The sequence below is a fragment of the Herpailurus yagouaroundi genome, unplaced genomic scaffold (assembly GCF_014898765.1).
Source record: "Herpailurus yagouaroundi ecotype Mexico unplaced genomic scaffold, PumYag 142, whole genome shotgun sequence".
NCBI lineage: Eukaryota > Metazoa > Chordata > Mammalia > Carnivora > Felidae > Herpailurus > Herpailurus yagouaroundi.
In genome coordinates, this window is record NW_024412397.1 from 42264719 (window position 1) to 42292204 (window position 27486).

The following is a 27486-nucleotide window of genomic DNA, read 5'->3' on the forward strand; positions in this document are numbered from 1 at the left end:
CTTCCTTGATTAAATGCAAGGACATTGGAATGATGAGTATCCCAGGAGAGAGGAGGAGTGGGAGAGAAGGAAGGAGGGAGAGAAAAAGTGAGGAAGGAAGGAGAAAACACAAAATAGTAGAATATGAAGTTGCTTGCTTTAAGAAATTCAAATCCAAGCCTACAAAAGGAGAAATGTCTGCTGTTTTCTCCCACTTTGTGGTCACGGAAGAGCTGAGTCGGCTCTCATCTAACTGGCAGGAGGAGACCTAAGCTCAGAAGAAACTCATGTGAAGAGGGTTAGTTTGTTGGTCCACACGGGAAAGTTAGCAGCCAGGGAATGCACTGAGAGGGTCCAGACTCTGGGGTGCTTCACTCAACCTTACGCAAGTTGTGAAAGTTCTGCATGGTCCTTTCTATGGCTTCATCCATGGTGACCAGTGGCTGGTGGTCCATGACCTTTTTGGCTCTCACAGCTGTAATAGTGGAATGTACTGGCCAATGCGACTGGCATTGGTATGAAAGTGGGCTGGAGCTGGATGACAGGACTGATCGCCATCACCAGGAGGGAAAGCAGGGGGGCCAGGTAGCAGGCCACCCAGTAGGGGATGTGGTACTTGGGGGCCTTATAGTTGAGGTCTGTCAGGATGTGGGACAGGAATGTCCAGAAAGGGGTGACTTCATGGTTGGTTGATGATGTGAAGTGCCTTCTCACTCAGCCACATCTCAGGAGAGGTACTCTGCAGCCAAGATATGTCTGTGCACCGGGTTCTCCACAAAAGTGAGGTCCACCAAGTTCTCTCCATTTCCAATCACAAACTTCACCTTGCCTTTCCCAGCCATCTTGATGAGGATGGGGACCAACTGGGGGTCTCTTGGGCTGAAAATGCCATGACAGCAGGTGGCCATGGCTAAGAAATGCCTCTCAGGATTGTTGATGCCCAGGACTGCTCTCTCCTGTAAGATTTGGTCTTTGTGTAGTGGTCTGCGGGTTCCATGGGACAAGGGAGATCTTCAGTTCCATTTTTGATGTTGACACCCTCAAAGATGACACTGGTACTTCTGGTTAAAATGAGTTTTGAACCCCAGCCTCTGTGCAAGTTTCAATGGCATTCTTCGTGCCAACACAATTCACTCTATAAAAGAGTTTTTGTTGTTACTGGTTGGTGGGGGTGACACACAGTGGACAACTGTCCTATACCTTTAAGAGTTGGGTACAGATCCTATTAGCTACAGGGGTCGCCCAGAAAGAACTGCACCCAGGGATTGTGAAACCCTTGCTGCATATCAAATACATTGATAGAGTAGCTGGCTAGAAACTGCTCCACCGCGTGCTGCCCCAGGAATCCAGAGCCTCCTATCACTGTGCACTTATTGGCCCTTCAAATAATGGTTATTCACTTCCCAGTCTCCCACCCATGGGAGCTCCTCTGGCCAGCCTCAGAGGGCTTTCAGCTTGCACCCAAAGACCTTCAGCTGCCAGTGCCATCCTTTACTCTGACGCAGTCATTTTGATGTCAAGGACCTTATTTTTCCATAAACAACTAACTTGTTAATTAATTCTATTTTTCCAGAATAGAAATGTCTTTATTAGCTTGTTCTTCTGACATTGAACCTAATGCACCTTCATTGTAAGCTATTAAATAACATTTTTAAATAAAAATTTTAATGAAGAAGATTATAATTACCCACAATCCAAGAGTAATCATTTTCAATGTATTTGCAGAATGTCTTTCTAGTTTCTGTTGTTTTTCTTTCTCCCCTTCTTTTCCTGCCCCATCCCTTTCTCTTTCCCTCCTCTTCAGCTTCTAAAACAAAAATAACCTTCATATGTTGCATTTTTTTAGGACTTTCATTTTTCACTTACTATAGTTTGAACACATCCAAAAGCCAACTACATAATCATGTTTAATTTCCACAGAGTATTTTTTTATTGTATGCATCTAGACTATGTATCTAAATACTGTTGATGACCATTTAAGCTAATGTTATTTTGCACTACTCTAAACAACTCAGGTGTACAAATCCTTACACCCTTTCCTTATAATATGTCTGATTATTTAGGTTAAATTTTCAGAAGTGACATTTATAGGTCAAAGTATCCACACATTAAATACCATGATGCCTATTGTTAAACTGCCCTCCAAAATGTTGCACCTGGCATTGGGGTGCTATCATTTTTACTATCATTTTTATTATGTCTTTTTGTTTTTTATTATCAATTTTTTATTTGCCAATCTTATTTTCAGAAAAAACTAATTTGCACTTATTGAATGGCTAGTGAAGTTGTATATTACTCATATTTTAATGACTATATATTTAAAATGATCTCCTAATTATGTCCTACACATTCTCATTATCTATTTTCTCCCCTCTTTCTCTCTCTCTTTTTAATTTTATATTTCTCTATTTGACTTAAAAGATTTATTACAATAATCTTTTGGCCTATGCACACAATAATTTTCTCTATTTGAAGTCTACCTTTCAATTACTTATTTTATTATATAACCTAAAATATTTCTCTTAATGATATCTATATTGGTTTCATGTTTTAGAAAATTCACCCCTTCACCATGATTTAAAAAATAGTAACCCAAAACATTCTTCTAGAGCCCTGAAAAACCATAATACATGCAGTTTAAGTCAGATGCCTGGACAGAATTCCCTCTCTTGGGAGCACTTGTCTTTACTAGTATCTTTTTCCTTCCCAAATGTAATTTACCTGTTATTCTTTAAATGGAACAAGTAGATATGATGGCAAAATAATTAGTGAATTTCCAATGCATTTGGAGATATTGAGTAAGATATAGGGAGGCATTAGTTTTATAGCTTCCTTCCTTCCTTCCTTCCTTCCTTCCTTCCTTCCTTCCTTCCTTCCTGTATGTTTATTGAGTGCCAATTTAATGCCATAGGCCCAATTCAAGATTTCAGAGTTATAACAAGGACAGGTACATTGAATAAAAGACTAGACTAGATTTTTTCAAAGACAACCTAAGAGAATCATGGAAAGCTCACAAAAAGAAAGACGTATGTAGTATGAACACAGTTCCAGGCTATGAGTCAAATGTGCTCAATGGTGACATTTTTGTTTTTCAATAGAAATGTTCCCATTCGGGGCGCCTGGGTGGCGCAGTCGGTTAAGCGTCCGACTTCAGCCAGGTCACGATCTCGCGGTCCGTGAGTTCGAGCCCCGCGTCGGGCTCTGGGCTGATGGCTCAGAGCCTGGAGCCTGTTTCCGATTCTATGTCTCCTTCTCTCTCTGCCCCTCCCCCGTTCATGCTCTGTCTCTCTCTGTCCCAAAAATAAATAAACGTTGAAAAAAAAAATTAAAAAAAAAAAAAAAAAGAAATGTTCCCATTCAATTTGATGAGAGAAAACATAATATTTCTTAGTCAATTCATATAAACTTAGTCAATTTGAGATTTTAAAAAATGAATTTAGGTTCTTCCTCAATTTTGCATTTTTGGGGGAGACATTTTTCCTGGATGTACCAAAAATATCATCATATCTGAAGGAGTGGGAGGCACCCAATCACTGCTATTGACATCTTTCCCATTAGCTTGTGCTGAGAGACCTCTCATCTGATTCATTCTCCATGGCCACCAACGCATGTCTTTGTAACCACTGCAAATCTTTTTCAGCCAACCAGCTTCGGGTGTTGCACCTGGACACTCCCAGCCAAGGAGCATAGAAGGGTCTGAGGGACTGCGTGCTCCCTATGTCCTATCAGAGCATGTGAGGACTCTCCTGACACTGCCTCAGATTACTTCCTGACATGCAAGAAACATGTCTCCTCCTGAAGCATCAGTGAGATCAATCTACCCCTCATGTGTGCATACATGGTGAACTTAACATTAGGTAGGGCAAGATTCAGTGCTCCTTCAATGACTCACTCTCTGACTCTTCTGACTTCTTCCCAACTTGCAGTTTCAAGTGTCTGGAGATATCACTTACTGATCAATTATCTATTCACTCTATGCCTATATTGATAGCAAGAACTTGGCTTTTGATGCTGTAAGGATCTAGCTTCTTGTGACCTAAAAAGCTAAATAATCTGCCAAAAGTTTGATTTTTAAACTTTTTATACCAAAGCTAAACATTCATTATTTCTATCTTCATTTCTGCAGTTATGATGGTTACCTAAAAGAGACCAGCCTGCCCAAGCCTGATCTTTTTCTGGTTCTTTTTATTCTGTTTCACTCTTTTTCTCTGTTTACTCTCTTTTTACTTCACACACACACACACACACACACACACACACACACACACACATTATAAATGGACAAACTAAATCATATATAATATCCTCCCTCAAAGATCTTAGGCTTGATAACAGGAAGAGCTTAGGTAACACTTAAGTGTTGTGTAAAATCTTTCACTATAAAGAGATACCAAGAGTTAAAGAATTTATAAAATTTAATACGCTTTATACTCATTTTCAAGATTAACATATCTTGGGGAGATATTTACAGCGAACTCCTTATATGTTTTGCTTGTTGTTTATACTCACAGTTATTTATACTCACAAAATTTTAATTCTGTAAAACATGCCTTGTAGATTTTGCTTCATTAGTTATTAAGTGGGAAAGAAAGGTCAACCAAAGAATGTAACATAGTGTTCCAGCCTCTAGACATGAAAAAATGGGAAGGAAGGACTAAAATCTTTTTAGGAAGGGCGTTTTCTTTATCTTTTTATATTTTTCCTATTCTCTTTCATCATCCTGCTTTCACATCTCCTGCAATTAAGCATCAGCAAATTAAATATACTCAACCAGTTTGCAGTTCTGCCCTTTGAAGATGCTCTTAGTAAGATTTTTTTCTGTGTATACAAATGTACTAAAATTAATAACTGCAGAATATATAAAAAAGCATATGATGAATTGTTGTCAACTTGTCCAGTTTATATAGAAATGTACCTTTCTTTGTTGCATTTAATGATTGATTTTCTAGGTTAATGTAACTGTAGGTGATAAAATGCCAGAGAGATTAGTATTGGATCACATTTGAGATTTTTTTTTTGGTATTTACCCACAAAATATTTATTGAGCACCCACTATGTGCCAGGTACAGCTGTAAGTGCTTGGGATACTTCAATGAACAAAAGGCACACAAATTTCTACAAATCCTGGTCTTCCTCAAGCTTACATTCTAAGGGAGACAGACAATCAGTATCAACAACCAGTCAATTCTATGTAATTGGAGGGGATAAGTCCTATCAAAAGAGCAGAGCAGGGTAAAGGGGGACAGAAGTTCAGAAGTGGAAAGAAGGTTGAAATTTAATATGAATATTCAAAACATATTTGCAATTAGATATACAGCATATGCAATTGCATACATGGTATATGCAATGGTACACACACACATGCATATATATACATACATACATGAAACAAGCAAATGTTTTTGCCATCTTTGCTTAGGAAGGATCACATTTGAGTTTAAATGTTAGAATTAGATTTAAGTCCACCACCTCCTGTTACTGCTTTATCCCAAATCCAGTTGTGTTGTTCCAACCTTAAATTCTCCATTTGATCCAATATCCTACAGTGCTCACACTAAATATTTTAATATCAGTGCTTCCTTAAAAGTCTTGGACAATCAGTAAGAATCTCATTGTAGGAGAAACACGCAGGAGGTTAAGCCTTGGGTTCCTCCTTCCTGTAATTTATGGTAGTGTAATCGTGGTGAAGTAATCAGCTCACTGCAATTTGTTATTTCAAAGCTATTAATGTTACCCACACCTATAATGAAAAAGTCAAGAATTTTTATTTGAAGTATACTTAAGTGTCTTGGAAAGAATAATTGATTAGTATGTTCATCCCAAATAGAATATCTACAACTTTTTAAAATATTCTCTTTTTAAATCATTGAAATGTTGCTAAGAAAACATAGGAACAGCTATTGAGTACAGTATTAAATTTAGAGCAAGTTCATACAAAAGTGGTGATTTAGACATGACTTTTGGCATAATTATCACTGAAAAATTCTATAAAGCAAATAGTACAGAATAACTTTAAATATATAAGTCCCGAAAATGCAATTACCCACCGAAAAAGGTGCAAATTAGAACTTCTGTGTATGTTACTCTTTCTTTTGGGATATGGTAGTGATTCTACAATCCTATGTGACTTGGCTTCTTACTTGCCTATTTGGTTTTATCTTAACGCTCTATTTTTTATTCCTTTAACTCTAGAAATTTAGAGGCAAAGCCTTATAATATATTTACAGTATATGCATGCAAAAATGCTTTTCAAAGAGTATGCTTTTCAGATTTTTAATGGAAAAGAAGCTGCAGGTAACTTATTAATTTATTCATCAAGTATTCATTTTACGTGTTTATTGAGCTCCTAACTTGTTCTATGGGTTCTGGGTAAGGTGATAGGGTGTCATTTTGACATAGGTAGAACATCTTAGTATTGGAGTAATAAGTGAAGAATTACTGGGTAAAGTGAAAGTTAACTTTTGTTGTGTTCCCAGCTTTTTAAAAAACTTCCCTGCCTTTATTTGGAGATATGGAAAGAGAGAGAACATTTTAGCAGAGCTGTAGAGATCAATATTATTTTATTTTTGAAAATAGTGAACCCTGTCTCAATGGAACCTGTATGTTTTATCTTGAAATCTCTTATTGCCATTTCCATACATTCCAGAGAGTTGTTCAGACTGACAGCTGGGGTATCTGGGAAAAAGCCTAACTTACACATATCATCTCCCCAGTCAATTTTGCGAAACTCTGTTCTTTATACATTTGCCTATTGTAGGCACATGTTTTAAATTAAAAGTAAAAGTAATGATATTTTCACCAGAAAGATGTACATAAGTGGCAGCAAAAAATCTAAATAAATGGCGTGAGAAGACTTGCCAGGAGGAACTCCCTCAAAGAGGTGAATATCGAGTTTGTCATTAACAGAGAGAAGAAAAAAGATGCCGCAGAATTGCCCATGAACCAGCACAGCAATAACAATTTCTAGCTCCTTATGTGCGTTCATATGGACGTCACACCTACCTCTAGAAGAGCTACTATCCTGTTTTCATCACATTTATTTTAAATGCTTATGTTCCCCTCCTAGTCTACAGGAAAGAAGCCTACAGGGAAGGAAGCATGCTCTACTCATTTTCAAAAAATGAAGGCATAGATGAACAAATGATTGTATGTGTGTGATTAGTTTGCTAAAGAGAGAAGAAAAGCCGACCTTGACAACCATTTATAGTGATGGCTTCTTTGAAACAAAGCTGGCTTAGGTGGATGTGTCAGATTCATATCCTGGAAAGTCAACTGTGAGATGGAATTTGTTAAGAAGGGTGATTTTTAGGGGCAGCCCTTGGGATCCACAGTTGTGAAAGAAAGGCACTCAGGCAGGAGCGGGAAGAAGGAGATGTTGAGAATGCAATTCCAATCATAGCCTCTGCCAAACCCATGGAGAGAGCTCTGGAGCTAGAATGACCTTTCAGCTTTATAGGCCAACTTGATCCGGACTCTGTATGCCTTCGTTGATGAGCCATTGGGTGTTGGGAAGCCTGGGAAGGGGGCATAACATCTGCAGTGACTCTGTGCAATAAGGCAATCTCTGATGTTCCTGGAAGTTGAGAGCTGTCTACTGTCAGCACTCTGTAACTGGGGCAACTTCAATGATGTACTCCTTCATCGGTAGGGATCTGGGTGGTGTATTACAGTGTTGATTGCAGTGGGGTGAAACTAGATTAGAACGACTATGGCAAGTCAGAAAGAAGGATTATCAATGGCGAACAGGTGCCTTTTTTTTTTAAGGCATAATAGCACCATAAAGTTCATTCCATTACTAGTATGCTGGATGCGTAGGACTGGGTGGAGAGATCAAAGCTGAGGGAGTTAGTTTAGAAAAGTGTTTGAGTGATTCTGTCGTGAGGCATCGAGGGCTGAGGCCCTGGTAAAGCTAAAAACCATGGAGATAACCTGAATTGAAACTGGTGCCTGAATGAATTGAGGGGTTGGAGAGGTCCGCCCCAGAAACTTTTGAGCTTCTATGTTTCAGACACTCTGTGTATATTTTGCACTTAATGTGAGGTACACATTATTATAATGTTATTATATAGCACAACAAATAGATACTTTGAGAGTTTAGATGCATTGTCTGAGTCTTCCCGGACTGGGAGGAAGACTAGATTTGTCTGACGGTAGAGACTGTACATTTTTACACCTAATCACTGATAGGATAGAGCATACATTTCATCTTTGAAGTGCAGGTTGGCTAGAGGATGTGGAAATATGATGATAAAATAAAATGACACGTGAAATCAAGCCCCGTGTCGAGCTCTGCAATGAGCGTGGAACTTGCATAAGATTCTCTATCTCCCTCTCTCTCTCTGCCCCTCCCTGACTTGTGCACACACACACTCTCTCAAAATAAATAAAAAACATTTAAAAAAAAGAAAATGAAAGGCAAATATTCTCATTTGCATTAGTGAGGAATGAGGATTTCTAAAAAGATACAAAAGTTTATCAGGTAAGAGAATAAGAATAACACCCTCATTATGCACTGGAACTATGCTTTAAAGAAAATATACTTAAGTCTTTATGAAAACTCTGTGGGACAGATATTATTATAATCTTCATTCTACACATAAGGAAACTGGCTCTTGGGAAAATCAAATAAACTGCTTGACCTCGAGCAGTTAGTTAATGGTGGAACTGGATGTTTTTACATCAAGATTGCCTGACTTTAAAGCCACCAAACATCATATCTTATTAAAGTTTGCCTCCTTATCAACAGGGTGTATTTTTCTGTTAAGTCATTTAAACAATTGCTAATCTACATCCTCCCTTTTGAATATTCACCAGTAATGTTGCTAATCTTGCTTTTTAAAAATTTGTGTCTGGCTAATTATTTTATGAAATGGGCACCTTTAAAGTCGCCACCAAATCTTCATATAGGATATAAACGTATGTGTAAGTTGCTTATATTCAGTTAGATTGAGACGTGCTGTGTTAGCTGTCTAGGGCAGCCATGACAGAGTACCTACCGTGGACTGCGTGGCTCAAAACAATAGAAATTTATTTTCTACCAGTTCTAGGAGCTGGAAGTCTCAAGTCAAGATGTTGGTAGAACGATGCTGGCTCTGAAATATATAGAGGAATCATCCCTTGCCTCTTTCTAGCTTCTGGTGGTTTGCTGGCAATCCTGGATGTTTCTTGGCTTATCCATGTGTCACTCCAGTCCTCTGTTTCACATGGTCTTCTCTCTGTGTCTCCATCTTCAAGGGACCATCTTCTATGTACAACAGTGATGTTATACTAAAGGCCCACTCTACTCCAGCATGACTTCATCTTAATTAGTTACATCTGCAATAACTTTCTTTCTTTCTTTCTTCCTTTTGAGAGACAGAGAGAGAGAATGTGTGTACACAAGCAAGGGACGGGCAGAGAGAGAGAATCCAAAGCAGGCTTCAGGCTCTGAGCTGTCAGCACAGAGCCTGATGTGGGGCTTGAACTCACAAGCTGTGAAATTATGAGCTGAGTCAAAGTCAGATGATCAACCAACTGAGCCACCCAGGTGCCCCCCCCACCCCGCCCCATAAATTTACATTCTTAGGTACTGGGGAATATGACTTTAATATATCCTTTTGGGGAACACACAGTTCAACTTATAATACTTGCATACACAAAATCAAACTGTGTGATCAAAATAATTTTGTTTTGTGCCATGTTTGTAAAAAAAATAGATAAATCTTTGCTAGGCATTTCCATTATAGCATTCTTTAACTATTTAATCTATCTGAACAAGTTAGAATCGGATAGATAGCAAATTATTCCTAATGGACCAGAATCTAACACTTTATCTCTTCTTGTATGGAATTCCAACTGATATTATTGAGTGTGCTCTTGTGGGGAGCAAACAACTTTACTGATATTACTTATGATTTTGTTATTCCCTGTGGGTTGCATTTTCTTTTTGCTCATTTAGATAAGTTCCCCTGGAACACAGAGTTGAAACTTGTAGGGTAGGCTTGGGGAATTTGTTCTTCCTAAAGTGCTTTATTCTAATTATATTTTTTATTACTCATATTGTAAATGAGACAGGCTGAAGAGGCTTTGCCATACTAATTTTTTTTTCAGCTTTTGTCATTTGAATTACTCTCCTTCCATATGCATCTAATTATAAGAGTTTCTTAGATGTAGATATCAAAGAATTTTAATATTTAATTTGCCCCTAGGAATATGATGAGCAAGGTCTTATGTTTATTAAATTGATCTTAGGGCAGGCAGCCCTAAAGTCAGATGCTATGATGCATGATTTGTATTTAGATATCATTAAACCCACGTATAAATTATGTGATTATTTCATACGTCTGTAACATGGAAATTAGACCTCTTACTTGTCAAACGTAATTATCTATTTCTGGGTTTCAGCCTTATTTACCTTTCTGTACATCTTACACCTTCTTCTCTCAAACTCTTTTATTTCTGGTGCCCACCATATACTCACTTGTACTTTATACACTTTAGCATCCTCTTCTGCCTTGTCATCTACTGTCTACCCCAATGAATTTGTATTTATTATAACATACAATCTTTTTATCCTAATGATTTTGTATGTACTGCAAAATTGTTGCATATCCATATACCAGTGTTGCCCAAATCTACTTCTCTAGCTTTGATATCACCAAGTCTTTGACCTCAGTTGCCTCCTGAATATACCCTGGATGTTTATATGTATTTTTGAGTATAAAATGCATCATATTCATTATCTTTTCTGCAAAACTACTTTAGTAGTAAAGTAGGTATCATTGCTTCCTCAGATGGCATTGTTTCCATGCAATTTTGCAAATCCTCCCCCAAAACACAAAGTATATTTGCCCCCTTGGATTCTGGGCTAGCTAATAAAGTAACTTGGTGTGGCCAATGGGACGCTAAAAGCAAGGGCTTTTTCAGCATGTAGGGACTGAAATGTGCTTGAACATATGCTTTGGCACTTTTATTATTTCCGTGAGAATACCATGCCCTGGCTAGCTTGCTGGTCCAACGAGGTTGTGAGAATCATGTAGAAAAGCCACTCCAGGGACCTTTGTTTGAAGTAGCACTACCCAAACTCAGTAGTTCCACTGACGTGTGAGTGAATTCAACTGGCAAAAGTAGAGGGAACCTGGTAAGATGTGTGAGAAGTAAATTATTGTTTTGGTATCTCGCTGATTTTTGTGGTTGTTATAAAGCAAAAGTCATCTGATGCAAAAAGTGGTACTTGAAGTGGAATGCTGATAAAAAAACTAAAATATGGGGCACTGATTTTAAGCCTGGATGGCAAGAGAAAGAAGCTCATATAGGAGGCTTAGAAAATGATAGCCCATATGATGCTGTCATTAAGTGTTTGTAAAACGTGCCCTTTTTGATTCTTGGGAAGACTGATATCACATGTAATAATTTGTAGATTTGGATAAGATGGACTCCAGGCAGAGTGCAGAATGAGAGATCTAACTTCATTTAGGTGGAGGTAATCAGGTAATGAAAGTGAGACATGAGCTCAGTAGAGGACTATCCAGTTAGTAAACAGAATGAAGGGGCAATAGAGAGTTTCCACAATGCACTGGTTTATAAAAGTCTTTAAAATTCTTCAGGCTCTCTAACCCTGCAAACCGGTAAAATATTATCAAATTAAGATAGATGCAGTTTGGGGGCAAAGAAAAAATCAAGGGCCTTTAAGATGTAGCTTAGGGATGTAGACCCTAAGGAGTAGTCCTCCTGTGCTTTCCTAAACTATTTAAAAGATTTAGGGTGAGACCTAGTATGTCTTGCAGAGAATAAAAGGGCCTCTAGAAAGCATAGCCCCGCAGACTCCTAATGGGCCGTACTACTCAAAGCACCCAAAGGTCTGTGGCCTTAGAAATACGGTTCATGGAAACAGAATACATGATAAAGCCCACACATTTGTTCTTTTGTAAATTTGGTTGACTGGGATCAAGTAAATAAAACCCCTGGATTTGGGGATGCTTGGCTAAAGTACCACTAGCCAGGGCTAAAATGGACTGAAGCTGTTTAATATCTAAAATAACTTTTGGGTTCCCAATTTTGCAGGCAGAAATTAGTCAAAGGCAAGAGGGCGCATCCTTTAACAACCTCTTTAGAACTGGAGAAAGATGATGACAAAAGACTAATCCCCTTAGGTGGCTGAGAACCACTCCCAGGAAGCAGAACTGGGACCTAATCAAAGAACATTTTTGACTTCCAGAGGACAGAGGCATGGAAACACTTGCATAGCAGGAATTCTGAGTTGCCAAGGAGTAGTGACTTCTATGCACTTTTTTTTTTCTTCAAATGGGAGTGTGTTTTAGAGAGTTCTCTGGTTTCTATTTCCAAAACTAAGTGATGTATGCATGAGGTCAAAAAATTTACTTGTATGTTTGCTTTTCTCTCTCTCTCATTAAATTTACAGGTCTCTAAATCAAGAGAATACATGTTTAGACTTGATATACTTTACCAGATCCAAGAATTTAAGCCTGATATTATGTTTCGTTAAGACTTTCAAGGATTTTTGGATAGAGTGGGGATGAGGTGTTTTTTTTTTTTTTTTTTTGTTTTTTTGCATGTGGGATAAGTGTGTGTTATTATGGCTGAGAGGACATCTCTCAGGTATACTTTGAGGAAGAGGCAGAGAACATTTGTTAGGCATCTTCAAGTTCTGAAGGTAGCATATTGTGTATTTGAGAATATTACTCCAACTAATTTACCCAGTGACATGGAAGGCTGAGAACTAGCTTCCAGTATGGCTCTGAGGCAGATCCAAGGTGTGTTGCAAGGAGCTCTGTCTCTTGAGTCACAGATATAGGAAGCTTTTTTGTATGTGTGGTGGGAAAAGATGTCATGCAAGCTGTAATAGAAAAGTTATAACAAATACTTTTGTGTTTCTAGAGAAAGTCCCCATGCCATCTGTAGCACCACTCATAAAGCATAAAGCATTCTGTTGTTTTGTTAAGAACTAATATTGATGAACTGTGTAACCATGAGACATCAAGCATCTATGCCATCAGAGATATCCATCATGGGTAAAATGAATCAAATCATAAATTTAGGTAGGCTCAGTAGCAATCCCCTGTTAGATAAAAGTGATATGTCTAGGATAAGCATGATCAATGTCAAAGGCACAAGAAGATGGGGTGCCTGGGTGGCTCAGCTGGTTGAGTGTCCAACTCTTGATTTCGGACCAGGTTCTGATCTCACAGTTCGTGAGTTCAAGCCCCACATCAGGGTCCGTGCTGACATTGCAGTGCCTGCTTGGGATTCTCTCTCTCAGCCTCTCTCTCTGTCCCTCCTCCACTAGTCTGTGTGCATGCATGCTCTCTTTTTCACAAAATAAATAAATAAGCTTAAACAAAAAAAGGTACAAGAAGTTACATTAGCAGATGGGCCAGGCCTTAACTATAGTCATCCACCACAGTTACATGCTGCTTATCTGCCTATCTTCATCTTACACCTATGCTAAAATGGAGTGAGTTCTCTTATAACAAGCTGACAGAAATGGGAAAAAAATCAAGGCTGGTTCATAGATATGTCAGTTTGGTGTGTTGGGGCTAACTGAAAATGGAATGCTGATGCACGATACTCATACTTAAAAGTGGCTCTGAACGATGATGCAGAAGGAGAATCTGTACAAAAGTTTCCACACTATGCACGTAGTCATCAACATGGTGGAGCAAGAGATGTGCCTAAAGCAAGAATGTAGACAGATTAGTCAGGGGACTGGAAGATAAAGTTTGGAAGATAAGGGTAAGGAGGGCTGTGAAGAGGTGTGTGGATGGACAGACAGGAGTGGGTACAAAGTGTGTAAGGTTTTTGTATCACTCATATAAATGAATACCTTGTAGAATTGATCCACCTTTACCAATAGAAGAAGTACTAAATAACCAAATAGATAAAATTACACCGCACAGCATAGTTAGCTATTGGCAAACCATTGCTGGCAAATTAAACAAATGGATGCAGTAACCATGGTGACAGGGACGAGGGCTATACATAAACCCGAAAGCCTGGATCACCTCATGAAGACTGCTACTCATCGCTGCTGACTATCCCAACTGCCAGCAACAGAGACCAGTGGTAAGCCCCTGATATGGCACCATATTAAGAAGGCCAATTTGGTGGCAATATATTCTCTTGAACCCCTTCTACCCTGAAAGCAATTCCTCTTTAAAAAAAAAAAAACCACGTTTATTTATTTATTTTGAGACAAATAGAGCACCAGCAGGAAAGGGGCAGAGAGAGAGAGAGAGGGTGAGACAGAATCCCAAGCAGACCCCACACCCACAACGCAGAGCCCCACAGGGGGCTCCATCCCACAAACTGTGAGATCATGACCTGAGCCGAGACCAAGAGCCGGATGCTTAAGCGACAGAGCCACCTAGGCACCCCTGAAATCAATTGCTCTTGATTGAGATTCACACATTGTCTTAGTCTGTTTGGGATGCTATAGTAAAATAAAAAAGACTGGGTAATATTTAAACAATAGGACTTTATTTCTCACAGTTCTGGAAATTGGAAGTCCAAGATTGGGATGACAGTATGGTCTGGTACTGGTGACGGTCCTCTTCTGTGCTGTAGACTGTGACTTCTTGCTGTGTCCTCATATGGGAAAGGATTGAGCTAGGTCTCTGGGACCTCTTCTATAAGGTCACTAATTCCATTCATGATGGCTTTAAGGACCTAAGCACTTCTCAAAGGCCCCACCTCCTAATACCATCACGTTGATATTTCAACATATGAATTGGGGGGAACACGAACATTTATAAAACACATTCCAAGTATGCATTTTCCTTTGCTTCCTGAACTTTGAGAACTTACAAAGACTTTCAGCCATTGACACTGAATGCTTCACAACATCATCTCAAACTAAGGTATCCACTTCTTAGCAAAGAGGCACAGCAATGGGCAGAAGAGCGTGGGTGGGTTCCACACTGGTCTATCACATACCACACTCTGAAGTTGCCAACCTGATAAAATAGTTGAATGGTCTTTTCAATATTCTGCTGATGTGCCAGTTTGAGACATTACCCTAAAAGAAAGGATATTGTCTTTCAGGATGAAGTATACACTCTAAATAAATAAGCAATGGTAAACTATTGAGTTCAGGAACCAAAGTGTGGAAAGTAGTTGAGCAGAAATTTTTAAAGAAAACCTACAAATAAGTAAGAAAACAGTAAAAAAAAAAAAAAAAAACTCTGAAAAAGTATGCGTAGTTTTATTCCTAAGATTCAGTGAAGCACAGTTTTATTTTCTAATATATGGTAGGCTGAATCTAAAATAGCTCCCAGTGATCTCTGTCTACTGGTATTTATGCCCTTGTGTAAGGTATAGGCTTAGTGACCTACTTTTTATGAATAGCACATGGCAAAAATTATAGGATGTTGGTTCCTAGATCAAATTAAAGAATATAGTGACTTCTGTCTTGTTACTTATTTTCCCTCTCCCCTTTGCTTACATAGTAGTATGTTCTCCATGGCAGGGAAACAAGGATCTGAAGCCAAAAGCTTGTGAGGCGCTGAATCTTATCAAAACCAATAATTCATTATTGTGAATTCACTCCAATTCAAGTCTTAAAACAAGACTATATCTTCACAGGATTAATTGCCATCTTAACAGTGTAAAGTAGTGTCTTATTGTGGTTTTCATTTGCATTTCCCTGATAATTAATGATGTTGAACATCTTTTCGTATACCTGTTGGCCATTTGGATGCCATTTTTGGAGGAATGTCTGTTCAAGTCTTTTCCCCGTTTTTAAGTTATTTTTTGTTTGTTTGTTGCTATTGAGTTGTAGGATTTCCTTATATATTTTGGATATTAATCTCTTATCAGGTACATGGCTTACAAATATTTTCTTCCATCCCATAGTTTGCCATTCATTTTGTTTATTGTTTTCTTTGCTGTGCAGAAACTTTTTTGTTTGATGTGTATTTTTGCTTTTATTGCCTGTGATTTATTTTGATGTCCTCCAATAACATCATTGCTAAGACTAATGTCAAGAAGCTTTTACTTTTTCTTTTCTTCCAAGATTTTTACAGCTTCAGGTCTTACATTTCAGTTCTCAGTCCATTTGAGTTTTAAAACAACTTTTTAATGTTTTATTTATTTTTGAGAGACAGACAGAGACAGAGCATGAGGGGGGGGGGGAGAAAGAGAGAGGGAGACACAGAATCTGAAGCGGTCTCCAGGCTCTGAGCTATCAGCATAGAGCCCAATATGGAGCTTGAACCCACAAACTGTGAGATCATGACCTGAGCAAAAGTAGGATGCTTAACCAACTGAGCCATCCAGGCACTCCCAATTTGAGTAGATTTTTGTGCAATCTTGTGGTCCAATTTTGTTTATTTATTTATTTTTGCATGTGGATATCCGGAGTTTTTTCTATCCCACTTATTGGAAACCGTCCTTTCCCAGTGTGTATTCTTGGCTCTCTTGTCAAAGATCAACTTTTGTCAAAGATCAGCTGACCTTATATGGATGAGCTGATTCCTAGACTCTCTAACTTGTTCCATTGGGCTCTATGTGTATCTTTATGCCAGTGCCATACTGTTTTAATTACTATAGCTCTATAACTTTGAAATCAGGGAGTGTGCTGCCTCAAGCTTTTCTCAAGATTACTTTGGCTACACTGGGAATTTTATCATTCCATATGAATTCTGTATTTTTTTTTCATTTATGTACAATATACCATTGGGATTTTAATAGGGGTAGCATTGAATCTATAGATCGCTTTAGGTGGTATGGACAGTAACAATATTAAATCTTCCAGTTCATAAACAGGGAATATCTTTCCATTCAGTTGTGTTTCCTTTAATTTCTTTTATAAATATTTATAGTTTTTAGTTTAGAAATCTTTCACTTCTGGGGCGCCTGGGTGGCGCAGTCGGTTAAGCATCCGACTTCAGCCAGGTCACGATCTCACGGTCCGTGAGTTCGAGCCCCGCGTCAGGCTCTGGGCTGATGGCTCAGAGCCTGGAGCCTGTTTCCGATTCTGTGTCTCCCTCTCTCTCTGCCCCTCCCCCGTTCATGATCTGTCTCTCTCTGTCCCAAAAATAAATAAACGTTGAAAAAAAAAATCTTTCACTTCTTTGGTTAAGTTTTTCCTAAGTATCATATTTTTTTTGATGCTATTGTAAATCAGTTGTATACTGTTTGTGGGAACATAAAATGCTGTGGCAGCCTTGGAAGGCAGTAGGGAGGTTTCTTAAAAAATTAAAAATAGAACTACCATATGATCCAATAATCCCTCTTTTGAGTGTATATTCAAAAGAAGTGAAATCAAATCTTAAAGAGACACCATGTCTCTTTTCCATGTTCAGTGCAGTATTATTCACAATAGCCAATATATGGAAATGACTTGTATGTGTCAACCAATAAGTAAAGATAATATGGTATATACATACAATAAAATATCTTTCAGGCATAAAAAAGGAAGGAAATCCTGCCATTTTCAGCAAGACGGATGAAGCTGGAGGACATTACGGTAAGTGAAATAAGCCAGGCATAGAAGGACAAACACTGTATGATTCCACTTGTGTGAGGTATCTAAAATGGTCAAACTCATAGAGGCAGAGAACACAATAGTAACAGGGACTGAGATGAGGCGGATATGGACAGCTGTTTTTCAAAGGACATAGTTTCTGCTATACTAGATGACTAAGTTCCAGAATTCTACTATACAACACAGTACCTACAGTTCGCAATAGAGGTATTGTGAGCTTCAAAATGTGGTTAAGAGGGTAGATCACGTGTTAACTGTTCTTGCTACAAAAATAAAAACAGAAACAGGGACATGAGATAATTTTTGGAGGTGATGTGTATATTTACCTTAATTGCAATCATGGTATCACAGGTGTTTACTTACGTCTAAACTCATCAACCTGAACACATTTAATATGTACAGTTGTGTGTAAATTGTGCCTCAATAAAACTACTAAAAATAATTTTAAAAGTAAGACTACAGTTTTGTCCAACACCTTCATTGCAGCCGTGTGAGAGGCCCAGAGCCAGAGGAACAAGACAAACTATGCCTAGATTCCTGACTCACAGAAATGGTGCAGTAAAAATGTTATGTTAAGCCACTAAGTGTTAGGTTAATTTAATGCAAAAACCTTAGGGGAAAAGCTTTATTTTTTCCCAGTGAGAATGATGTTAGCTATAGGTTTTTCATATAAAACCTTTTTACGTTGAGCTATGTTTCGACTTAACCTACTTCGTTGAGTGTTTTTTATCATGAATGGATGTTGTACTTTGTCAAATGCTTTTTCTGCTTCTACTGAAATGATCATATGGATTTTATTCTTTCTCTTGTTGATGCGACGCATCACACTGATTGATTTGTGAATATTGAACTACACTGGCATCCTGGAAATAAATTCCTTTTGATCATGGTGAATTAATTTTTTAAATGTATTGTTGGATTCAGTTTGCTATTATTTTGTTGAGGATTTTTGCATCAATATTCTTCAGAGATATTGGCTTGTATTACTCTCTTTTCTGCTATAATGTCTTTGTCCGGTTTTGGTATCAGAGTAATGCTGATCTCATAGAATTAACTTGGAAGTTTTCCTTCCATTTTTGGAATAGTTTGAGAAAAATAGGTGTTAACTCCTCTTTAAATGTTTGGTAGAAATCAGTAGGTTGTCTTAATGCTTTGTTGATTATGTCCTTTGCTGTGCAGTAGCTTTTTATTTTGATGTTGTCCCTACAGTTTATTTTTGCTTTTGTTTCCCTGGTCTCAGGAGACATGCTTAGAAGTATTTTGCTATGGCCAATGTCACAGAAACTACTGTCTGTGCTCTCTTCTAGGATTTATGGTTTCAGGTCTCATATTTAGGTCTTTAATCCATTTTGAGTTTATTTCTGTGTATGGTGATAGATAGTGGTCTCGTTTCATTCTTTTGCAGGCAGCTATCCAGTTTTCCCAACACCATTTGTTCAAGAGACTTTTTCCCATTGGATAGTCTTTCCTGTTTTGTAAAATATAAACATATTTGACCAACAAACATAAACATTTAATTGTGGGTTTACTTCTGAGCTCTCTATTCTGTTCTATTGATCGATGTGCTATTTTTGTGTCAATACCATACTACATCTTTATTGTACACCTCGAAATTTGGGATTGTGATACCTCTATGTTTGCTCTCATTTTTCCTCTTAAATTTTTTTCATTTATTTTGAAAAAGAGAGAGAGAGGGAGAGAGAGAGAGAACAGGGTAGGGGCAGAGAGAGAGGGAGAGAGAGAATCCCAAGCAGGCTTTGTGCTGTCAGTCCAGAGCACAATATGGGCTCAGTCAAAATCAAGAGAAAGACATTTAACCAGTTGAGCCACCCAGGCACCCCTTGTTCTTCTTTTTCAAGACTTTTGGGATCTTTTGTGCCTCCATCCAAATTTTAGAATTATTTTTTCTAACTCTGTGATAAATGATGTTTGTATTTTGATAGGGATTACGTTGGATAGTATGGACTTTTTGGCAATATTTTGTTTCCCAATCTATAAGCACGGAATATTTTTCCATTTGTTGGTGTTATCTTTAATTTCTTATATCAATGTTTTATAGTTTTCAGAGTGCAGGTCTTTCACCTCCTTGACTACGTTTAGTCTTAGGTATTTTATTCTTTTTGGTGCAATTGTAAATTGAATTGCTTTCTTTTTTTTTATTTTTTTATTTTTTTTTTAACGTTTATTTATTTTTTTGGGACAGAGAGAGACAGAGCATGAACGGGGGAGGGGCAGAGAGAGAGGGAGACACAGAATCAGAAACAGGCTCCAGGCTCCGAGCCATCAGCCCAGAGCCCGACGCGGGGCTCGAACTCACGGACCGCGAGATCGTGACCTGGCTGAAGTCGGACGCTTAACCGACTGCGCCACCCAGGCGCCCCTTGAATTGCTTTCTTAATTTCTCTTTCTGCTTCTTCATTATTTGTGTATAGAAATGCAAGTGATTTCTTTACATTGATTTTATATCCTGCGAACTTACTGAATTCAATTAGTGGTTCCGGTAGTTTTTTGGTGATTCCTTAGGGTTTTTTTATACATGGTATTACATCATCTGCAAATAGTGAGTTTTACTTCTTCTTTACCAATTTGGAGGCCTTTTATTTCTGTTCGTTGTCTGATTCCTGTGGCTAGGACTTCCAGTACTATGTTGAATAAAATGTCAGCTCGGTTCCCGACTGCGTCTCAGCCCTTCTTACCATTTTTGATGTGGCCTGTCTCTATGTGGCTGTGGAGAGTCTGTTCTGCCAGCCTTTGGGTCATTTTCTAAGTTATTTATGCTAATGTGGGTGTTATCTAGTTGTATCCATGGGAAAAGGTCAGTGTAGGGTCCTCCCTTACACTGCCACCTTTCCCAGAAGTCCTACATTTTCTTAATTCAGGATGTTTCTACCATTTTGAAAAATTTCTAATAATTTCATTCCATCTGCATCATCAATAACTGTATAGTCGGTTACATGCATCACATTTTAACTATATTTCAACTCAGAAGTTAAAAGTTTAAAAGTTTAAAGTTTAAACTTTAAAGCTTAAAAGTTTAAAAGTTATTAAAGCAAACACGATCTAAACTTAGTTCTGCATACAGGCAAGACTGAGGTAAACAATAAATTGTTTTTCCTTAACTAGACATTCTCGACTAGTCATACTTGAGGATTTTATTTTTGAGTATTCAATCAGGTTTAATAGGACCAAAGTGATACACGTGCAGGAATGCTAAACACGAAGCAATGATCTAAATTTGAAGTATTTCTTTTCTGGTCTCTACATCTGAAATGAGAAATGTGCTCCTTCATTTCTCTTGTGTGCTGGGTGACAGATGGGAGAAGAGCTTCTTCTACGTCTCTCCTGCAGTCTCAATGCCCGAGGGTAGCGTTGCAGTCCCCAAATCTCTAGCTTCATAACTTTCAGATGTGCTATTTCTTTGAACACTTCAGAGACATGCAGTGAAGTAACTGAAAGGATGCTCAATTCCATATCTCAGTCTACAAGATGGCTTGGGATGTCCTGTCCTTACCTCTGAGGTAGGCCATGCCTCTTGAAAGGTGAACCTTTGTGCTACCTCTTAGTGACTTCCTTCCCTCTATAGCCCCGTGAAAAATTTTCCCCTATGGATGTATTACTCCCTGCTTTCCAAATTGGTCATGGACACGAGTCATATTTATAAAATTCTGTTTCAACCTAAATGGAAATTTCTGGCATGTAATCAGGCAAATATTTCTGGCATGTAATAGCAAATATCAAAAACTGACCAGAGGAGAAACCTTGTAAGATGAGATACATATGAGGTTTATATGGGAGGACTATTTCTATGCTAATCAAGCTCAACAACTGTTTGTTAAATGAATGATTTTTTTCCCTTTTCTTATTTCCTTTCTGAATCTTGGAAAGTTTAGCCTGTACAATTTGTTATCCAAAACTTTGAATTTTTTACAGATATTAACTTGAAGGTTTTGAAATTGAGACCAGGTGGTTCAATCCAGGGCCTTACATTTGGAATATTGGATTCCCCTAGGGTAACAGTCTGTCAGGAAAACATTTATGCAACACAAAGATAAGTCCAGATTCTTGTGCCAAGACTTGAGGGGAATGAGGCTCTCTGCATGAACTAATATAAAGTTCTGACTGCGTTGATGAACAGAAAATGGTGAAATTGTAAATGCATAGCTATTATGGAGATGGAGACACTGCCTTTTAGAGATTTCTTCTGGTTTCATTCCACTCTGGGGATACAAGATCAGGAATATTTTTCACCAGTTTAACATATCAGAGCATTGTAGAAATACTGTTCTGGCAAGAAAGGTTTTCCTATCTGTGAAAGTTTCTAAGTTAACAAGATTTATTTATCCTTTAGTTCACCAGCATTATATTGAACAGAGTTTGTCTCCACTATCTGTTTCTGCACACGTACTGTCAAACCTCTCCATATTTTTCATATTCCTGTTCATGTTTGGGGACTTTTTTTTTTTCTTCTCTAAAATCTCTGGATTTTTCACTCATATTGATTGCTTCTTTTTCCAAAAATTTTAAGTTTATTTATTTATGTAAAAAAATTTTTTTTAATGTTTATTTATTTTTGAGACAGAGAGAGACAGAGCATGAATGGGGGAGGGTCAGAGAGAGAGGGAGACACAGAATCTGAAACAGGCTCCAGGCTCTGAGCTGTCAGCACAGAGCCCGACGCGGGGCTCAAACTCACGGACCGTGAGATCATGACCTGAGCCAAAACCAAGAGTCAGTCGCTTAAGGGACTGAGCGACGCATGAGCCCTCGCCAAATTTATTTTTGACTGAAGCGTTTATTCTAAAATACTTGCTTTCTGAATGCCAGAGCGGACAATGACTGTGCTGTGGATTTAGGACTTTGCACTGCAGCTCCAAGCTCTGAGTTCCCAGACAGAGTCCATGTGCCCATCCTCAGGATACCCAAATTCTTAGCCTGTGGCTCAAGCCCGAAATAGAACTTGTTCATCCCAATGAATTTGCTTTCCAAAAGGCAGAATGTGACCCTGCCCACTTAGCTGGCTCCATCACGATATGGCGGTCCTCCCAACAGGCAAAGAGCAGAGTTACTACATACTCTTAGAGAAATAGAAAAAATAAACTTTTGGTCATGAGTCATTATTTAGAAGTATCACTTTGATATTCTTTAACACACGTTTATCTTCTAAATTAATTCCCCAGCCAAAAAAAAAAAAAAATCAAGTTTTCTATTCCTATGTATTACATTAAGTTTCTTAGCATTTTATGCAGAATTCTAACCCTGTTTTTAAAACAACCACCACTTTTCTACACAAACCCAATGCTCTGGGTTTCTTATGCTTTCACATTTTGTTACCATTGCTATGTCCTCTGATATTTATAATACTTTGGTCTACTGATTCTTTTTTTTTTTTAAGATCATTTAATTTTTATTTAAAAATGTATTGGAGTACAATTAACATGTAAGGTTATATTAGTTTTAAGGTGTACAAATATTGATTCATCATCTCTATATATTACTCAGGGCTCGCCGCTATAAGTGCAGTGGTTGTTGTTATACGTTATTACCACATTATTGGCTATATTCCATATGCTGTAGTTTTCATCTCTGTGACTTATTTTATAAATAGAAGTTTGTGCCTCTTAAGCTCCTTTATCTATTTCACCTACCTGCCCCCCATCTCCTGCTTCTTCTTTAGCCGTATGTGGTCTTACCTTCTCCATGAAGATTTCCTAAATGACTAAAGCTCTCCGTATCACACCGATTTAGATTTTAATATACAGTGTATCATGTTGTAAAACTCAGAAGACTCAGCACAATCTTCCTACCTTTGCTAAACAAAAAATGCCTTAACTCCCACATACGCATAATCAATAGTCTTACTGATTTTTCTGGAAGAGTTCTATAAATCAATCTCTCAAGTCATTACATTGGAAATTTCTGACAGAAATAGTACTTCTTTGCCCAACATTATCATAATTCTCTTGAGTGAAATCAATACTGTAAGCTCCTTGTCTAGTCTCTTAGTTTGTATTGGAATTATCACAAAAATCCCAATTACTGTAGTGAGCAAATTGAAGAAATACATCCAGGACGTCAAGGTAACCTGAAGTTGGTGAGCAGAAGAAAATAGCTTCATCTGATCAAAGTTTAGGCTTTCCTAAAATTGGCTTCTTGGCAATGAAATCTTAATGGTGGAAATAGTGGCAATTAAGAAAATAATTCATTAGCCATGTTCACTTCTATGACAGATAGCTCTTTAAAGAAAATTACTTTTCCTAACTTGAAGTTAAGGCAGTAGTGTGGCACTACATATGTCCATCAGTTCTCTGAAATGCTCTGAAATGTTTGTTTTTCACTAATCAATTCTACCAAATCAGGATTTATATGTGCAAAGTTGTGTCCCACCTATTTTTCTAAGTTTAAATTTGGTGCAGTGGTTGAGCCTCTTTTTTTTAAGGACAATAAAAAATAAAGATGAGTTTATAAAAAAATTGTTTTTTTTCTAACTTTTGTATTCATTCTGAAAAGAGGCAGTCTAAAATCAAAATTAAACAGTTATATCAGAATGACACAGGACTAAAAGATCATTGTTCTGAGCTCTTTAGAAGAAAGAAATTGTGCTTTTTTGAGAAGACTACAAATGAAGTGTTCTCTGCTCTGTAAATAAGAACGGATTAAAAGATGACTTAAATAGAAACTCTAAAACAAAAGTGGTTGCAACATTGATAAGAAGAAACAGATGTAGCTGGTATTCCTTGAGTTAACACAATTGAAATTCTAATACTGAAAACCCACATTAACTGTTATATTTTACAAATATATATATTAAAAAACAGTCTATGCCCACATGTTTGAATCTTTCAGATTGACCTTATTGACCAAAAATGGATTATCTATATCAAAACATTTATGAAAAAAATTTACTAACATGATAACCATTCCAATGAGAAGAATAGAATGAATATAAGTATAAAATCTATAGATAATTCAAAACCCAGTAGTATTTTATAACAAAGTAGACATTCAGTTATTTATTTCATGCCTTCCATACTAGAATGTGGGCAGATTCTATGTCTTTCTCATTCATCATTATATTCCTAACACTAGATCGGTGGCTGGCTTATAATAACTACATAAGAATATTTGTTCATTGAAACAAAACAGACTCATAAATACAGAGAATAATTTGGTGGTTGTCAGAGAGGAGGAGGTGGGGGAGATGGGTAAAATAGGGGAAGGGGGTTAAAATTTTAAGGTAGAAGATTTCTTTTCCTTTCCTTTCCTTTCCTTTCCTTTCCTTTCTTTTCTTATTTTATTTTTTAAGTCTATTTACTTATTTTAAGAGAGAGAGCAAGTGGGGTAGGGAAAGAGAGAGAGGGGAGAGTGAGAATCTCAAGCAGGCTCTGCACTGTCAGCACAAAGCCCCATGTGGGGGCTCCAACTCAGGAATGGTGTGATTATGACCTGAGCTGAAATCAAAAGTCAAACACTTACCCTTAAGATTGAACCATGCAGGTTCCCCAAAGAAGGTTTCTTAAACAGAATAGAAAAAGCGTCAGCCATAAAAAAGATTGATAAGGTGGACAATGTTAAAATTAAAAGCTCTGTTCGTCAAAATACACATTTAGGCAATGAAAAGACCAGACCCAGATTGGGAGAGGCACATGTAACTGGCAACACATGTAACTGGATGTAACTCGCATCCAGACATATAAAGCATATAAAGAATGACTACAGGGGCGCCTGGGTGGCGCAGTCGGTTAAGCGTCCGACTTCAGCCAGGTCACGATCTCGTGGTCCGTGAGTTCGAGCCCCGCGTCAGGCTCTGGGCTGATGGCTCAGAGCCTGGAGCCTGTTTCCGATTCTGTGTCTCCCTCTCTCTCTGCCCCTCCCCCGTTCATGCTCTGTCTCTCTCTGTCCCAAAAATAAATAAACGTTGAAAAAAAATTAAAAAAAAAAAAAGAATGACTACAAATCAGTAAAAAAATAAAATAAATAAAATAAAAATAAAAAAAAATAAAATAATTAGCAACCCAATTAAAAAAAAAAAAAAAAAACGGGCAAAAGGCTAGAAAACACTTTACAAACAAGGGTACCAGAAAGGCCACTGACAGATGGACAGGTGTTCCACCTCCTCATCAGGGAAAACCGTACCGGAAGCATCAGGAGGTGGCACCGAGCACTGCCAGAGTAGTAAAAACTGCAGAGCTGGCCGGGATCTGGAGCAGCTTTTGGAAGCTCCTGTGGGAGTGTGAACGTGTGACCGTTTCGGAACGCTGCCTGCATTTTCTCTACAGCTGACGCTGGCAAACCCAGGGGTTCCACAACTAGGGGTGCCCCCCAAAGTGCATTCACGTGTGCGCCGGAAGACATATACAAGAATGTCTGAATAACATTCTTCATAATCGTCTCAAACTGGACACATCCCAAATTCCAAAAACAGTAGATTGGATGGAGTAATTGTGCTGTATTCAAACAATGGACTACCATAAAGCGAGCGTGGCACAAAATAATTACATATTGTGATTCCCTTTATGTAAAACTCAAAAATCAAGAAACAGTAACTTCTGGGGTCAGAAATTAGGACAGTGATGACTTTGGGAAGGAGAGGTAGTGAACTTCAAAGGTACTTGGTCTGGACGTTGGCTACCATGGTGTGTTTATTTTGTGATAATTCAGTGAACTGTAAAACTTGTGACTTGCATACATTTATATGTGTGTAAGAGAAGTTTTAAAAAAAGGAATATTTATTGATTAATTAATGGATGAATTAATGAATGAATATTAAACAATTGTAAAAATAACAAGACCTACTGTTTTGTGCTCAATAAAAGACCTGTACACAGTCTTGTATACACCAGCTTTCTATGAATTATGGTGACTTTTTAGGTAGAATCAAAACAGCTCTCTCATACGATAATATTTAATTAGGTTTCGTGTTTCGTAATTTAAATATTTGAAAACAAGTCTAACCTAAATTTAAAAATAATAGATTCTATACAATGATTACAAGAATATTTTATTTCTCTTCTTTCTTCTTTTTTTCCTCTCTCTCTAATTTTTTTAATATTTATTCATTTTTTAGAGAGAGCAAGAGACAGAGCCGAGTGGGGAGGGGCAGAGTGAGAAGGAGTCACAGAAACCCAAGCAGGCTTCAGGCTCTGAAATATCAGCACAGAGAGCCCAATGTGGGGTTCAAACTCACCAACCCTGATATCATGACCTGAGCCTAAGTCATACACTTAACTGAGCCACCCAGGCTCCCCTTTTTTCTCTAAATGTATTAATTAGGGTTTTGAGGAACATACAAGTGTGATTTCGAATTTATTGACCATAGTTTACCAAATTGTAAATCTTTTGGTCCTATTGAAAGATAGCTGTATTTTTCTTTAAATTTATCTTAAACCAACTCACTATATTGTTTTAGCCTCAAATTAGGAGAACTCTCAAATCAAGGACAAATGCCCATAAAATCATAGTTTTGAGGTAGTAATTATCATTGCTCTAATGGAAAAATAAAATAAGTATGTAACTATTAAAATAAATGCCCTTCCACAGAAACTGGGAGACTACAGTGCTATTTTTCTTGGTGTTTACTTTTTAATGGGATATTTCCCAGGTCCTTGAAAAAGACATTTTTGGGTCCTTAAGGTGGCAAAAGCCTAATTTAACTTTTAAAAGGATTTACAAATTTTTCAAAGAGACAGAGTAAGAACTTATTATAAGTTTTCTAAAATAAGTGGTATGATATGGGAGGTGAGGAATCTCTTTCCTTATTTTTATCAGGGAGAATAAAGCCTTTTATTTTTAATTTGCATTTGCCTTTACATAAGTATAGCACAAATTAATAGTAGCAGAGTAGGGATGAAAGGCTACTAGCAGAAATTTCTGATTTTGATTCCAAGTTTCCAGTCCCAAACTTCATTAGACTCTTTTCCCCTTTAATCATATTTTATTTATTCTTCAGTGAGTTCAGGTCCTATTTCAACAGTCAAGCTTGCACAAAACCCCTTAGGCTGGGTTACCTTTCCTCCATGACTAAATCT

At 37.7% G+C, this 27486-nt stretch overlaps 1 pseudogene; it reads right to left on the bottom strand.

The window, feature by feature from the left end:
* Positions 1-304: 304 nt before the first annotated feature.
* LOC121032723 (sterol-4-alpha-carboxylate 3-dehydrogenase, decarboxylating-like) lies at positions 305-25843 on the bottom strand (annotated as a pseudogene).
* Positions 25844-27486: the final 1643 nt, after the last annotated feature.